The sequence below is a fragment of the Antechinus flavipes genome, chromosome 6, assembly GCF_016432865.1.
Source record: "Antechinus flavipes isolate AdamAnt ecotype Samford, QLD, Australia chromosome 6, AdamAnt_v2, whole genome shotgun sequence".
NCBI lineage: Eukaryota > Metazoa > Chordata > Mammalia > Dasyuromorphia > Dasyuridae > Antechinus > Antechinus flavipes.
In genome coordinates this window covers 138190450-138205385 of record NC_067403.1, presented here as the reverse complement: position 1 = coordinate 138205385, position 14936 = coordinate 138190450, and the positions used below count along the sequence as shown (strand labels likewise).

Here is a 14936-nt window from a genome sequence, read left to right as displayed (position 1 = left end):
ACCTGATTGATTGAGAAAAGCCTGAAACAGACCAAATCCCCTTAGGTTACTAGCGCAGTAATTTAGAAACCTTTAACCCCTCTTGCTTAATTGATTGCTTACCTTTGAAGCAAAATAGACCCCTTTTTCTTAATAATATTTTGAAACATTTATTGCTTAACCAAGACTTTGGTACCACAAACAGCCCACCTGTATTCCAAAGACAAATAAGGAATAAAGATTGAGTTGGCCAATGATTTTAAAAGAATTAACAGGAGATGGATGGGCAGCACAGCAAATAGTTTCTGTAAACCTTGACTATATAATTATACTCCTTACTTCTGTAAAATTGGCATTCTCAGCTCCGGACTTTTTGGGGAAGGGACTGCCCAGCTTCTTGTGAGAATCAAAATAAAGAAACTTTCTGTTTGTACCATGTCTTTGAGTAGTCAATTTGAGTTAGGATCTTTGCATGCCACACAGGAGGATTCAGTGACAAGATAATAGATCGGGAGGACTGGAGATGGCCCTCCTCATACACTGTGCTAATCACTGGAGATTTAAGCAAAATTCAAAATAAATACAAACAAAACAGTCCCTACCCTCAGAAAGGGAAAGTAGGGGCAGGATAGAAGGGGAGGAGTAGAATCATAAAAGGAAGGATAGATAAGGGTCTTGGGAAAGGGGGAAAGGAAGGACACCTGTACACAGGAAATGCATCCAAGTGAAGGACGTGATGTCAGGAGAGAATCTGGTGAGAGTCAGAACTAGTAATTGTCCATTAAAAAAAAAAATACATAGTGAATTAGATAAGGTAGCAAATTCCAATATAATATCCAGAAGCCACTAATTCAAACCAAGTTTTTTCCCCTGATATATAGATGTTAAAATTGCAAAGAGAAGAGAATGGGAGAGTTTAACATACAATGTAAAACCGTCTGATATGGGGGGAGGGGAAAGAAACTAAACAGAATGTAAGATTTGGGGGCTGGATCTTTTTTTTCTTTGAATCCCCCCATCTATAGTGTTGTCATCCAGTAGATCCTTAATAAATCATTGTTAATTGATGGGTTAGGAAGTCAAAGGGCTGATTTTATTATTATCCCTTGGGAACATATGAAGAGGAGGCTCTTGCCAAGCAAATCCCTCTGTGTCTACAAATTGTAATGCTGGAGAAACTGAGCAAGATAGAGATTATAGAACAATTTAATAGTTTATTAAATGGAGAGATTTACTGGGACCAAATGGATCCATGATTTGGCCCCAGGGCTGGATGAGAATTGTCTCCAAGAATCCAGCCATGTAACAAGACTGCTTACATAATGGGAGAGGTACCTGGATGGGAATAACATAATGGAGGCAGGCACCTAGGATGGCATAATGGAGGGAGGTACTGGAGAGGCTCCTGATATTCTAATGATGTCTAAAATGGATAAAGACCTTTATTCCATCAAACATTAAGAGGGAATGGTTATAACCTGAGGCAGAGTAACTGAATAGGATAATTAGGGAAACTGGGTCAGGACATTAAAAGAGAACTGTGGCACAACAAAATGATCCCAATTCCATCCTTTCTTCTCCAGTGTCCATCCTCTCTACTAGCTACTTCTTGAATGCTTACTAAAATCACTGCCATCCTCAAAAATTCCCTTGATCCATTCTTCTCCACTAGCTATGGTTTCATATCACATCTCCTTTCTGTAGTTAACTTTCTTCAAAAAGCTATTTATGATTGATGCTTTTGATTCCTTTACTTGCATTCTCTTAACTCATTGCAGTCTGTACACATCTTAAACTTAACATTTCTCATACCAAAATCATTCTCTTTTCCCCAAAACCCTCCCCTCTTCCTAACTTCCATATTATTATTAAGGGTAACCATTATATTCCCAGTTACTTTGACTTACAACCTAGATGTCATTCTCAATTTCTCATTGTCTCTCATCGTCCCATCCATATCCAATCAGTTATTAAGTCTTATTGTTTCTACCTGTGTAACATTTCTTTTTTAAGTCCTATTTTCTCCTTCGATATTGAAACCATCTAGGTGGGGACTCTAATCATTTAATGCCTGGACTATTACAACAGCCTGTCCTTGGGCTTCTCTGCCAACCATCCTCTCTAGTTCTCAAACTGATCTTTCTAAAACATGTCTGTACCTCATCCCCCTATTTGGTAAAATCCAGAGGCTCCTTATTATTTTTTGAATCAAATATAAAAAATTCTGTTTAGTTTTTAAAGCTCTTCATATCCTAATCCATTCAAAGTTTTCTTTTTTTTTAATAACTTTTTATTGACAGTACATATGTATGGGTAATTTTTTACAACATTATCCCTTGCACTCACTTACGTTCTGACTTTTCCCTTCCCTCCCTCCACCCCTTCCCCTAGATGGTAGGCAGTCTTATATATGTTAAATATGTTATAGTATATCTTAGATGCAATATATGTGTGCAGAACCCAACAGTTCCCTTGTTGCACAGGAAGAATTAGATTCAGGAGGTAAAAATAACATGAGAAGAAAAAAAATGCAAACAATTCACACACATTTCCCAATATTCCTTCTCTGGGTGTAGCTGATTCTGTCCATCACTGATCAATTAAAACTGAATTAGATCTTCTCTTTGTTGAAGATATCCACTTCCATCAGAATACATCCTCATATAGTATTGTTGTTGAAGTATGTAATGATCTCCTGGTTCTGCTCATTTCACTCAGCATCAGTTCATGTAAGTCTCTCCAAGCCTCTCTGTATTCCTCCTGCTGGTCATTTCTTACAGAACAATAATATTCCATAACATTCATATACCACAATTTACTCAACTATTCTCCAACTGATGGGCATCCATTCATTTTCCAGTTTCTAGCCACCACAAAAAGGGCTGCCATAAACATTTTGGCACATACAGGTCCCTTTCCCTTTTTTAGTATCTCTTTGGGATATTAAGCCCAGTAGTAGCACTGGTAGATCAAAGGGTATGCACAATTTGATAACTTTTTGAACATAGTTCCAAATTGCTTTCCAGAATGGTTGGATCCGTTCACAACTCCACCAACAATGTATCAGTATCCCAGTTTTCCCGCATCCCCTCCAACATTTGTTCTTATCTTTTCCTGTCATCTTAGCCAATCTGACAGGTGTGTAGTGGTATCTCAGAGTTGTCTTAATTTGCATTTCCCTGATCAATAGTGATTTGGAACACTCTTTCATATGAGTGGAAATAGTTTCAATTTCATCATCTGAAAATTGTCTGTTCATATCCTTTGACCATTTATCAATTGGAGAATGGCTTGATTTCTTATAAATTAGAGTCAATTCTCTATATATTTTGGAAATGAGGCCTTTATCAGAATCTTTAACTGTAAAAATCTTTTCCCAGTTTGTTGCTTCCCTTCTAATCTTGTTTGCATTAGTTTTGTTTGTACAAAGGCTTTTTAATTTGATATAATCAAAATTTTCTATTTTGTGATCACTAATGATCTTTAGTTCTTCCTTGGTCACAAATTCCTTCCTCTTTCACAAGTCTGAGAGATAAACTATCTTATATTCCTCTAATTTATTTATAATTTCATTTTTTATGCCTAAATCATGGACCCATTTTGATCTTATCTTGGTATATGGTGTTAAGTGTGGGTCCATGCCTAATTTCTGCCATACTAATTTCCAGTTTTCCCAGCAGTTTTTGTCAAATAATGAATTCTTATCCCAAAAGTTGGAATCTTTGGGTTTGTCAAACACTAGATTGCTATAGTTATTGACTATTTTGTCCTGTGAACCTAACCTATTCTACTGGTCCACTAATCTATTTCTTAGCCAGTACCAAATGGTTTTGGTGATCGCTGCTTTATAATATAATTTTAGATCAGATATAGCTGATCTTGATTTTTTTTTTTCATTAATTCCCTTAAAATTCTTGACCTTTTGGTCTTCCATATGAATTTTGTTATTATTTTTCTAGGCCATTAAATAGTTTCTTGGGAGCCTGATTGATATAGCACTAAATAAATAGATTAGTTTAGGCAGTATTGTCAACTTTATTATACTCATTTGGCCTATCCAAGAACATTCAATATTTTTCCAATGATTTATATCTGACTTTATTTGTGTGGAAAGTGTTTTGTAATTTTGCTCATATAATTCCTTACTTTCCTTTGGTAGATAGGATTCCCAAATATTTTATGCTATCAACAGTTATTTTGAATGGAATTTCTCTTTGTATCTCTTGCTGTTGGATTTTGTTGGTGATGTATAAAAATGCTGAGGATTTTATGTGGATTTATTTTATATCCAGCAACTTTGCTAAAGTTGTGGTTATTTCTAATAGCTTTTTAGTAGAATCTCTGGGGTTCTCTAAGTATACCATCATATCATCAGCAAAGAGTGATAATTTGATTTCCTCATTACCTACTCTAATTCCTTTAATCTCTTTTTCAACTCATTGCCGAGGCTAGCATTTCTAATACAATATTGAATAATAATGGTGATAGTGGGCAACCTTATTTCACTGCTGATCTTACTGGGAATGGTTCTAGTTTATCCCCATTACATATGATGCTTACTTAAAACTTATGGTTTTAAATATATGCTCCTGACTATTTTAAGGAAAAATCCATTTATTCCTATACTCTCAAGTGCTTTTTATTAGGAATAGATGTTGGATTTTATCAAATGCTTTTTCTGCATCTATTGAGATGATCATATGGTTATTGATGTGGTCAGTTATGCTACTAGTTTTCCTAATGTTGAACCAGCCCTGCATTTCTGGTATAAATCCTACTTGGTCATAGTATATTATCTTGTGAATGATTTTCTGTAATCTTTTTGCTAATATTTTATTTAAGATTTTAGCATCAATATTCATTAGGGAGATTGGTCTATAATTTTCTTTCTCTGTTTTCAACCTATCTGGTTTAGGTATTAGTATCATGTCTGTGTCATAAAAGGAATTTGGTACAAACCCAAAGACACCAGTTTCTGGGATAAGAATGCATTATTTGACAAAAATTGCTGGGAAAATTGGAAATCAGTATGGCAGAAACTAGGCATTGACCCACACTTAACACCGTACACCAAGATAAGGTCAAAATGGGTTCATGACCTAGGCATAAAGAATGAGATTATAAATAAATTGGAAGAGCATAGGATAGTTTACCTGTCAGACCTGTGGAAGAGGGAGGAATTTATGACCAAAGAAGAACTAGAGATCACTATTGACCACAACATAGAAAATTTTGATTATATCAAATTGAAAAGTTTTTGTACAAACAAAACAAATGCAAACAAGATTAGAAGGGAAACAATAAACTGGGAAAACATTTTTACAATCAAAGGTTCTGATAAAGGCCTCATTTCCAAAATATATAGAGAACTGACCCTAATCTATAAGAAATCAAACCATTCTCCAATTGATAAATGGTCAAAGGATACGAACAGACAATTCTCAGACGAAGAAATTGAAACTATTTATAGACATATGAAAATATGCTCCAAATCATTATTAATCAGAGAAATGCAAATTAAGACAACTCTGAGATACCACTACACACCTGTCAGATTGGCTAGAATGACAGGGAAAGATAATGGGGAATGTTGGAGGGGATGTGGGAAAACAGGGACACTGATACATTGTTGGTGGAATTGTGAACACATCCAGCCATTCTGGAGAGCAATTTGGAACTATGCTCAAAAAGTTATCAAGCTGTGCATACCCTTTGATCCAGCAGTGTTTCTACTGGTCTTATACCCCAAAGAGATACTAAAGAAAGGAAAGGGACCTGTATGTGCCAAAATGTTTGTGGCAGCCCTGTTCGTAGTGGCTAGAAGCTGGAAAATGAAAGGATGTCCATCAATTAGAGAATGGTTGAGTAAATTGTGGTATATGAACGTTATGGAATATTATTGTTCTGTAAGGAACGACCAGCAGGATGAATACAGAGAGGACTGGCGAGACTTACATGAACTGATGCTGAGTGAAATGAGCAGAACCAGGAGATCATTATATACCTCAACAATGATACTGTTTGAGGATGTATTCTGATGGAAGTGGACCTCTTTGATAAAGAGAGCCTTAATTGATCAAAGATGGACAGAAGCAGCTACACCCAGAGAAAGAACACTGGAAATGAATATAAACTGCTTGCATTTATGTTTTTCCTCCCGGGTTATTTATACCTTCTGAATTCAATTCTCCCTGTGCAACAAGAAAACTGTTTGGTTCTGCACACAAATATTGTATCCAGGATATACTGCAACCCATTCAACATGTAAAGGACTCTTGCCATCTGGGGGGAAAGGGTGGAGGGAGGGAGGGGGAAAATCGGAACAGAAATGAATGCAAGGGATAATGCTGTAAAAAATTACCCTGGCATGCGTTCTATCAATAAAAAAATTATTAAAAAAAAAAAAAGGAATTTGGTAAGACACTTTTAATCCCTATTTTTTCAAATAGTTTATATAGCATTGGAGTTAATTGTTCTTTAAATGTTTGGTAGAATTCACATGTAAATGCATCTGGTCCTGAGGATTTTTTCTTAGGGAGTTAGTTAATAGCTTGTTCTATTTCTTTTTCTGAGATGGGACTGTTTAGGATATTTACTTCTTCCTCTGTTAGTTTGGGCAAGCTGTATTTTTGAAGGTATTCTTCCATTTCATTTAAGTTGTCAAATTTATTGGCATAAAGTTGGGCAAAGTAACTCCTAATTATTGCTCTAATTTCCTCTTTGTTAGTAGTGAGTTCTCCCTTTTCATTTTTAAGACTAACAATTTGATTTTCCTCTTTCCTTTTTTTAATCAGATTTACTAAGGGTTTGTCTATTTTGTTGGTTTTTTCATAGAACCAACTCTTAGTTTTATTAATTAATTCAATAGTTTTTTTACTTTCAATTTTATTGATCTCTCCTTTTATTTTTAGAATTTCAAGTTTAGTGTTTGACTGGGGGGTTTTTAATGTGTTCCTTTTCTAGCATTTTTAGTTGCAAGCCCAATTCATTGACCTTCTCTTTCTCTATTTTATGCAAGTAGGCCTCTAGAGATATATATTTTCTCCTTATTATTGCTTTGGCTGTATCCCACACATTTTGGTATGATGTCTCATTATTGTCATTTTCTTGGGTGAAGTTATTAATTATGTCTATGATTTGCTGTTTCACCCAATCATTCTTTAGTATGAGATTATTTAGTTTCCAATTATTTTTTGGTCTATTTTCCCCTGGCTTTTTATTGAATGTAATTTTCATTGCATCGTAGTCTGAAAAGGATGCATTTACTATTTCTGCCTTAGAGTTTGAGGTTTTTATGTCCTAATATATGGTCAATTTTTGTATAGGTTCCATGAACTGCTGAGAAGAAAATGTACTCCTTTTTGTCTCCATTTAGTTTTCTCCAAAGATCTATCATATCTAACTTTTCTTGTATTCTATTTACCTCTTGGACTTCTTTCGTATTTATTTAGTCGTTTGATTTATCTAATTTTGAGAGTGCAAGGTTGAGATCTCCCACTCTTATAGTTTGTTTGTCTATTTCTCCTTGCAGCTCTTTTAATTTCTCTTTTAAGAATTTAGCTGCTACACCACTTGATGCATATATGTTTAATATTGACATTGCTTCATTATCTATGCTACCCTTTAGCAAGATATAGTGCCCTTCCTTATCTCTTTTAATTAGATCAATTTTTACTTTTGCTTGATCTGAGTCAGAATGGCTATCCTTGCTTTTTTGACTTCATCTGAAGCATAGTAGGTTCTGCTCCAACTTTTTACTTTTACTCTGGATGTATCGCTCTGCTTCAAAGTATGTTTCTTTAAACAACATATTGTAGGATTCTGGCTTTTAATCCAGATAACCACTTTCTCTTTATGGAGGAGTTATGGAGGAGTTTATCCCATTCACATTTATGGTTAAAATGACCAATTCTGTATTACTTGCCATCTTGTTAACCCCTGCTTATGCTTTTCTTCTTTCCTTCCCCCTTCCCCTCCCCCCCCCCAGTATTAAACTTGTGAGTACCACTTGCTTCTTGCAGCCCTCCCTTTTTAATATCCCTCCCGCCACCTTAGAGTTCCTCCCCTTTTCTTACCCCTTTTCCTCACAATTTTTGTATTCCCTTCCACTTAGCTTACTCCTTCCTTTTTCACTTTTCCCCTCCCACTTTTCACTGAGGTAGGAGGTTTCACCATAAATCAAATATGTCTAATATTTTTCTCTTTAAACCAATTCTGATGACAGTAAAATACACACTATGTTCATCCCCCTCCATTCTTTCTCTCAGATATAATAGGTTTCCTTTGCCTCTTTGTGAGATGTAGTACCCCTACTTTATCCTTTTCTGGGTACAATTTCCTTTCCAGCTCTAGTTTTAGAACAAAGTATACGTGTGTTCTTTATATAGCTTTATAGCAGAAATATAGTTCCCAAGATTTCTTTTTACCTTTTTAGGTTTCTCTTGAGTTCTATATTTGTAGATCAAACTTTTTGTTTAGTTCCAGTTTTTTCATCAAAAATAGATGATAAATTTCGTTGAATGTCCATTTTCTTCCTGGAAAAAGATGCTCATTTTGCTTGGGCAAGTTATTTTTGGCAGCATACCAAGTTCCTTAGCCTTTTGGAATATCATATTACAGGTCCTTTGATTCTTTAATGTGGACTCTGCTAGATCCTGAGTAATCCTTATTGTGGCTCCTCTATTTTTAAATTGATTTTTTCTAGCAGCTTGCAGTATTTTTTCCTTCATCTGATAGTTCTGAAATTTGGCCACTATATTTCTTGGAGTTTTGATTTTAGGGTCCCTTTCAGTAGGTGATTGATAAATTCTTTCAATGTCTATTTTACCCTCTGTTTGTATAACATCTGGGCAGTTCTCTTTGATAATTTCCTGGAAAGATCCAAAATTATATTATAAAGCAGCAGTTACTAAAACCATCTGGTATTGGCTAAGAAATACACTAGATGATCAATGGAATAGGTTAGATTCAAAGGACAAAACAGCCAATAACTTTAATAATCTAGTGTTTGACAAACCCAAAGACCCCAGTTTTGGGGATAAGAATGCATTATTTGACAAAAATTGCTGGGAAAATTAGAAATTAGTATGGCAGAAACTAGGCATTGACCAACACTTAACACCGTACACCAAGATAAGGTCAAAATGGGTTCATGACCCAGGCATAAAAAAAAAAAAAAAAAGAGATTATACATAATTTCCTGGAAAATAGTGTCCAGGCTCTTTTTTTTCATCATATTTTTCAGGAAGTCCAATAATTCTCAGATTCTCTCTCCTAGATCTATTTTCCAGGTCTGTTGTTTTCCCAAGAAGGTATTTGACATTTTTTTCCATTGTTTCTTTTTTTTGGTTTTGTTTGACTGATTCTTGGTGTCTCCTTGAGTCATTCATTTCCATTTGTTTGATTCTGATTTTTAATGAGTTATTTTCTTCACTCACTTTTTAAATATGTTTTTCTAATTGTCCAATTGAGTTTTAAGTCAATTGTTTTGGTCTATGGAATTTTTTTCCATTTCGCCAATTATATTTTTTAGAGAGTTCTTTTCTTTTTCCAACTCACTAATTCTGTTTTTCAAGGATTTGATTCCTTTATCCACTCTGTCTTTAAATGAGTGGGATGACTTATCCAGACTCTCTTGCCAAACTTCCCTTTCCTTTTCCCATTTTTCTTCTAGCTCTTTTGTGAGAGCTTTTAAAATTTCTTCTATGATTCTTGTGTGTTGAGGATCAGATCATATCCCCTTTCGGAGATTCATCTGGAGATATTCTGTTTTTAGTCTCCTCAGGGTTTAAAGTCTGCTCTCTATCCATATAGATGCTATCAATAGTTAGAGTCTGTTTATATTTTTTTGCTCATTTTGTCAAAGAAGAATCAAAGAAAACAAACTAACAAGAAAAACAAATGCAGTCTGCCTTTTCTTTTTGGGGCTGGATGATATTACTGAGCTTCCTCTACAGACTGCGGGGGGGGGGGGGGGGCAGCAGTGAGGCACTAGCAAGACAGCAATGGCTGCGCTGTGTCTGTGCTTTAGACTGTGAGAGCATGCTGAGACACTCTGGGTGGATGTGGCCAGGTCCCAAGAGACCCCAGCTTTTAGGGGTTATAATCTTCACCCCCTGTGTTTTTAGCTTCTCTGCTTATCTACTGGCTTGCTGCCAGGGCAAAGTAGCCAACACTGTAGTAAAAATCTCCCTGCAGAAATGGCTGAGATCACACCCCACTGTGCTCCAGTCTGCTCAGCTGTGAGCTGCGTGTCTTATTCTGTCGCCTGCCTTCAGTTTGTGCCCGATCTAACCATCCCCACCCACATGCAAAAACAGACCTTTTCTGGCGAATTTTGAGGATATCTTCTCTTGGTAATTATTTGTGTTTTTTTTCAGTCAAGCCTTAATTCTGAGGCTTGTCATGAGATAAATTATTCTGAGAGAAAAGACAGAGTTTAAGTAGATGTGTGTGTGTGTCCTCTCCACCATCATGGCCAGAAGTCCCCAAGTTTTCTTATACCTTGTTCTTCCCTTCCCCTTCCCCACCTTTGTGAACTCTACAGCCCAATGACACTGGCCTCCTTGATGTTCTTTGCACAAGACACTCCTTTTCAAACTCTGCACATTTTCTCAGGTTGTCTCCCATGCCTCAACCATTCTCCCTTTCTAACTTTCCTAGATTCCTTTAACAGCTAACATTCCACATTTTGTAGAAGCCTTTTCTTGTTCTCCAGAATCTTAGTGCCTTCCTTCTTAATTATTCCCCATTTATTCTATTTCTGTCTTGTTTGAACATAGTTGTTTGAATATTATCTCCCCTATTAGCTTAGGAGGCCCTGAAGGACAAGAACTATTTTTTGAATTTCTTTGTATCCCACAAACTTAGTACAGTGCTTGGCACTAGAAGACATTTAATAAATGCTAGCTGACTGACTGACAGAAAGCAAATAAAACCAGAGAGCCGAAAGGTTGGCAGAAAGAACTTGATAAATCAAAATTCTTAAAACTGGTAAGGAGATTAAAAAAGGAAGAAAAATGAACAAGGAAACCTTAGAAAGGTTACCACACAATGAAGAAACATCATATAACGAAAAATTATCAGAAAACTACCAAAGAGAAAGAAAGATAACAGATTCTATGGATCTCCCCAGAAATAATGACTCAAAAGCAAGAAACTCCAGAATGATTTTTTTTTAAAAGGAAAATTAAAAGGAATAAAGATGAAAAGTATTTTAGGGCCAGTTCTCTGAATTAAAAAAAAAAAAATAAAATATATGTATATATAGTATGGACATCAATACAACCACCGAAATTGCAAATATTTAAATCATTTAATTTAAGTAGAGAAAATTTAACTTTTTTTCTATCATGCCAAATGCAGGATTCTTTGTCCCTTCATTCTTATTGCCTATTGTATGGTCACAATATGTGTTTTTTTAAAATATAATTTTCCCCCCCACTATTTATTATTTTGGAAAAGTGTTTATGGATTTGTTTCTTATACACATTGATCTATATTGCAATTATAGCATTCCTTCAGTTTATTTCTCTGTTTTCAGGTAATTTTCTCAACTCTAATTTCTGTGTTTCTATTTTTGCTTCTTCCCTAATTTCCTCTGTGAGTAGCATTTATCAAAGTACAACTAAATACATGGTACTAGAGATGCAAAGATGGATACTATAGAGTCTGTTCTCATTATACTTATTGCCTCATTTCTAGTCTGTGATTCCCCTGAGATAGGAAAAAAAAGTTTGCTCTTAATTTATGCTTGCATATACTCCTGTTTTTGTCAATGGCTTTCTTTCCTTAAAAGAAAGCCATAGTTTTTGTTAGGAAATATTATAGATATAGATCTAAGAATAATGATTATATTCTGTACATAACAGATGTCCCTGTGGGACTACTATATATGAACATCATATATAACATATATATATCATATATAACATCAGTTATCTGACTTTGAACATTTAAGACTGTAACATTCTATTTAAGACATATCCCTGATCTGAAAGTCCATGCTATCTATTGTAAGAGGCTGCAATATGAGTATGTGTGTGTGTGTGTCTTATGACCTTTAACCAAGACTGTAATCAGTACATTGATTTTACTTTGTTTTTTAAAATAATTGTTGGTCGAGGAGCACAGGGAGAACAATTAACTGACACCACCCCTATTTTCCACAAACTTAAATAATTCATTGTCAGCACTTTCAAATAGATGTAAACATGTTGGGAAACCTGTTTTAATACTAGATAATTATCACACAAATTTTTACATTTTAAAATACAGGTTGTGGACCAAATGACACAATATATATCAGTTAAAGACCTCAACTCATTTACTGCCGTATTATTTTTTAATTGACTGCTGACATCACTTTACAATCAAATATTAATGGGACTTATTTTTTATGAGCTTTGTTTTTTATTTACTGGCACAGCAGATGAGCAAGGATCAACTCAAACAACTCTTATTAAAAATGATGCAGATAATTTGGATAAACATTCATTGACTTCCTTTTTTTTTATTCTTTTTTTGGCTACAGTCTGGTGAAGCCTGTGGACCCCCTTTCAGAATAATGTCTCTATATGCATAAAACAAAGCACATAGAATTATTACAAAGTAAATAATTACACTGAAATAAAGATGTAATCTTTTCGCCATCCAAGTTCACACACCCCTGGTTAAGTACTCTTGTTTTAAAGGTTTATAATGTCACAATTTTTAGGTAGAACTAAGTCTAGAATCACAGTATTTTATAGCTAGAAACAACTATAATGAATAGCTAGTTCCCAATGGCAATGATTTTTGCAGATAATTTTTAAAAACCAATAAACACACATGGGGCTATCATAGCTGCATTTGTCTGTTCAATGAGACTGCAAACAGGACAATATTAACTTGTGCTACTCTTTTTTGGCTGAGGGCCACCATGATACTTTTATTGTAGGATTCTGTAGGCATAATTCAAGTCTGAAGAAGTATCATCATTTTTGTTTTGATTCAACAAGAGTTCATTGAGTATTTGCCATGTCCATTTTTTCTTCCACATGTAAATTTGACATCAGTGGTGTGCTCTGTGTTGACCAGGATATGAATGATGCTCTTAATCAGGTATAAAAATTTTTCCACATTTTAATTTTCTGAAACATAGCTTAAATTTATAGCTCTGCAAGGTAACTGCCTTAAATACAGGTATTTAAAGATGAGGGACTTCATTTTGTTCAAAATCAGTCCCACATGGGTCAGAATCCATTATTTTTTTTTAAATTTTAAGCTTAAATACAAAACAAGGAAAAAATATTGCCATGTATACAACAGAACAGAGAGTGAATTTAATAAAAACAATAAATGTCCATTTCAAGAAAACCTACATTATAGAGGGCCAGAACTTTGAGAAAAGTATACTTGAAGCAAAGATCCTTACAGCAGGGTGTTTACTCAGTGTGACTGATGAGAGAATAGTTTTCTAGTTCACATATACTCAGTACTTAGTATGGTGATGTAATGGTTCTACAATTGGCACAAGCTCAGTGTGCTGTAGTAATGTAACTGTACATAACTGTATTTAAGGGCTAAGAAGACTTGAAATAGCAGATTCAAGTGAGACTCGATTGAGTGTATGCTCAAACACGATCTCAGACCCAGACTTCATACTCCATCTTTGACCAAGCTCGTGGTGACTCTCCAGATAAGACAAAAGGCCCATCCAGAGATCCTCAAGAGAGCTAGTCTGGACATTACATTTTGGGGCCTAACATGGGGCACAAGAATTACAACAAGCAGAAGCAACAGTATTCGAGTGCTGTTCATGAGTAGGATCCTCCCAGAGTTCCTTAGGTAACCGTAGGGAAGGAAAGGGAGAAGAGATCCGGTAAGACTTTTTTAATCAGGGTAATTAAATGGGCCAACACATCTAAGGGCTGAGTCAGGAGACTGATGAGAGATTTAAAAATGCGTCTTCTGACTTACAGTCTTCTTCTCCGTTTGAAAGTTTGCCTCCATGGAATCTCACAAGATCAACAACACCTGCTACAACCATCCAGAGGTGATAATGCTGCTTGCATTCCTTAGTATGCAGACTCAGATAACAGCAAATGCACAAACTTAGGACCATGCTGTGGGGGGAAAATAATCGCATCTAAAACAAAAAATGAGGAATTGTTAAGGACAATGCCTAAGTGAAGGGGTAGATCCACAGCTGTGGATCATAACATCTGAAAGACTTGCAAAGCAGCCTTTATTGATATAGGTATTGCTTGTGGACTGGGAATGAAATAAATTAGAGGCAGAGGGAAGAGGAGAAAGGTCAGACAATGCAATTGTCTCTCAGGAGAGAGGTCAGAGTACAGCAATTGCCTCTCAGTCTCCTTGAATCATCCTCCAACATGAAGAGATCCATTCTACAGGTCTGAGTTAGACCTCCAATAGCCACTGGTGGCTCCCATATCACAACACTATATAATAAATACCTTACATTATTTTCAAAGCTGTCCAACTTTTCTTTGCTTTCTTGTAGGTTTTCTTTTGTTCTCTGCTATGCACTTTTTTCATATTATTTTTTACTTGCACTCCCCAATATTGCTGATTTCAACAGTACCACACTTAGTATTTCTCCTGAACCTCCTTCAGAGATATCTATTTCAGACAGAGATAATCACTACCCAGCTTGCCTATCAACTGTTCATATTCTGGAATCTAGGTGGGGTAGTGAATAATAATTGTCAAGACACATGATGACCTAATGACCTGTTTCTAATTAATATGCAGGATACTAGTTGTAAAGGAAAGCATGGTGAATTATTTTTCATATCTAATAGCTATTGGAATGTTTTTCATTGGATAGCAACTTAAACAAATGTATATGTATGTGTGTATATGTGTGCATGTACATATATCTGTATATGTCAAGGGTGATATCACTTTCTTATTTTATTTTAAGAAGAATTCTTCATTTGAAAAGTACAAAG

At 35.3% G+C, this 14936-nt stretch overlaps 1 protein-coding gene across 1 annotated transcript in view; it reads right to left on the bottom strand.

Moving 5' to 3' along the window:
* TBCK (TBC1 domain containing kinase) overlaps window positions 1-14936 on the bottom strand; it is a 640231-nt gene that overhangs the window by 300514 nt on the left and 324781 nt on the right. The window lies entirely within an intron of this gene.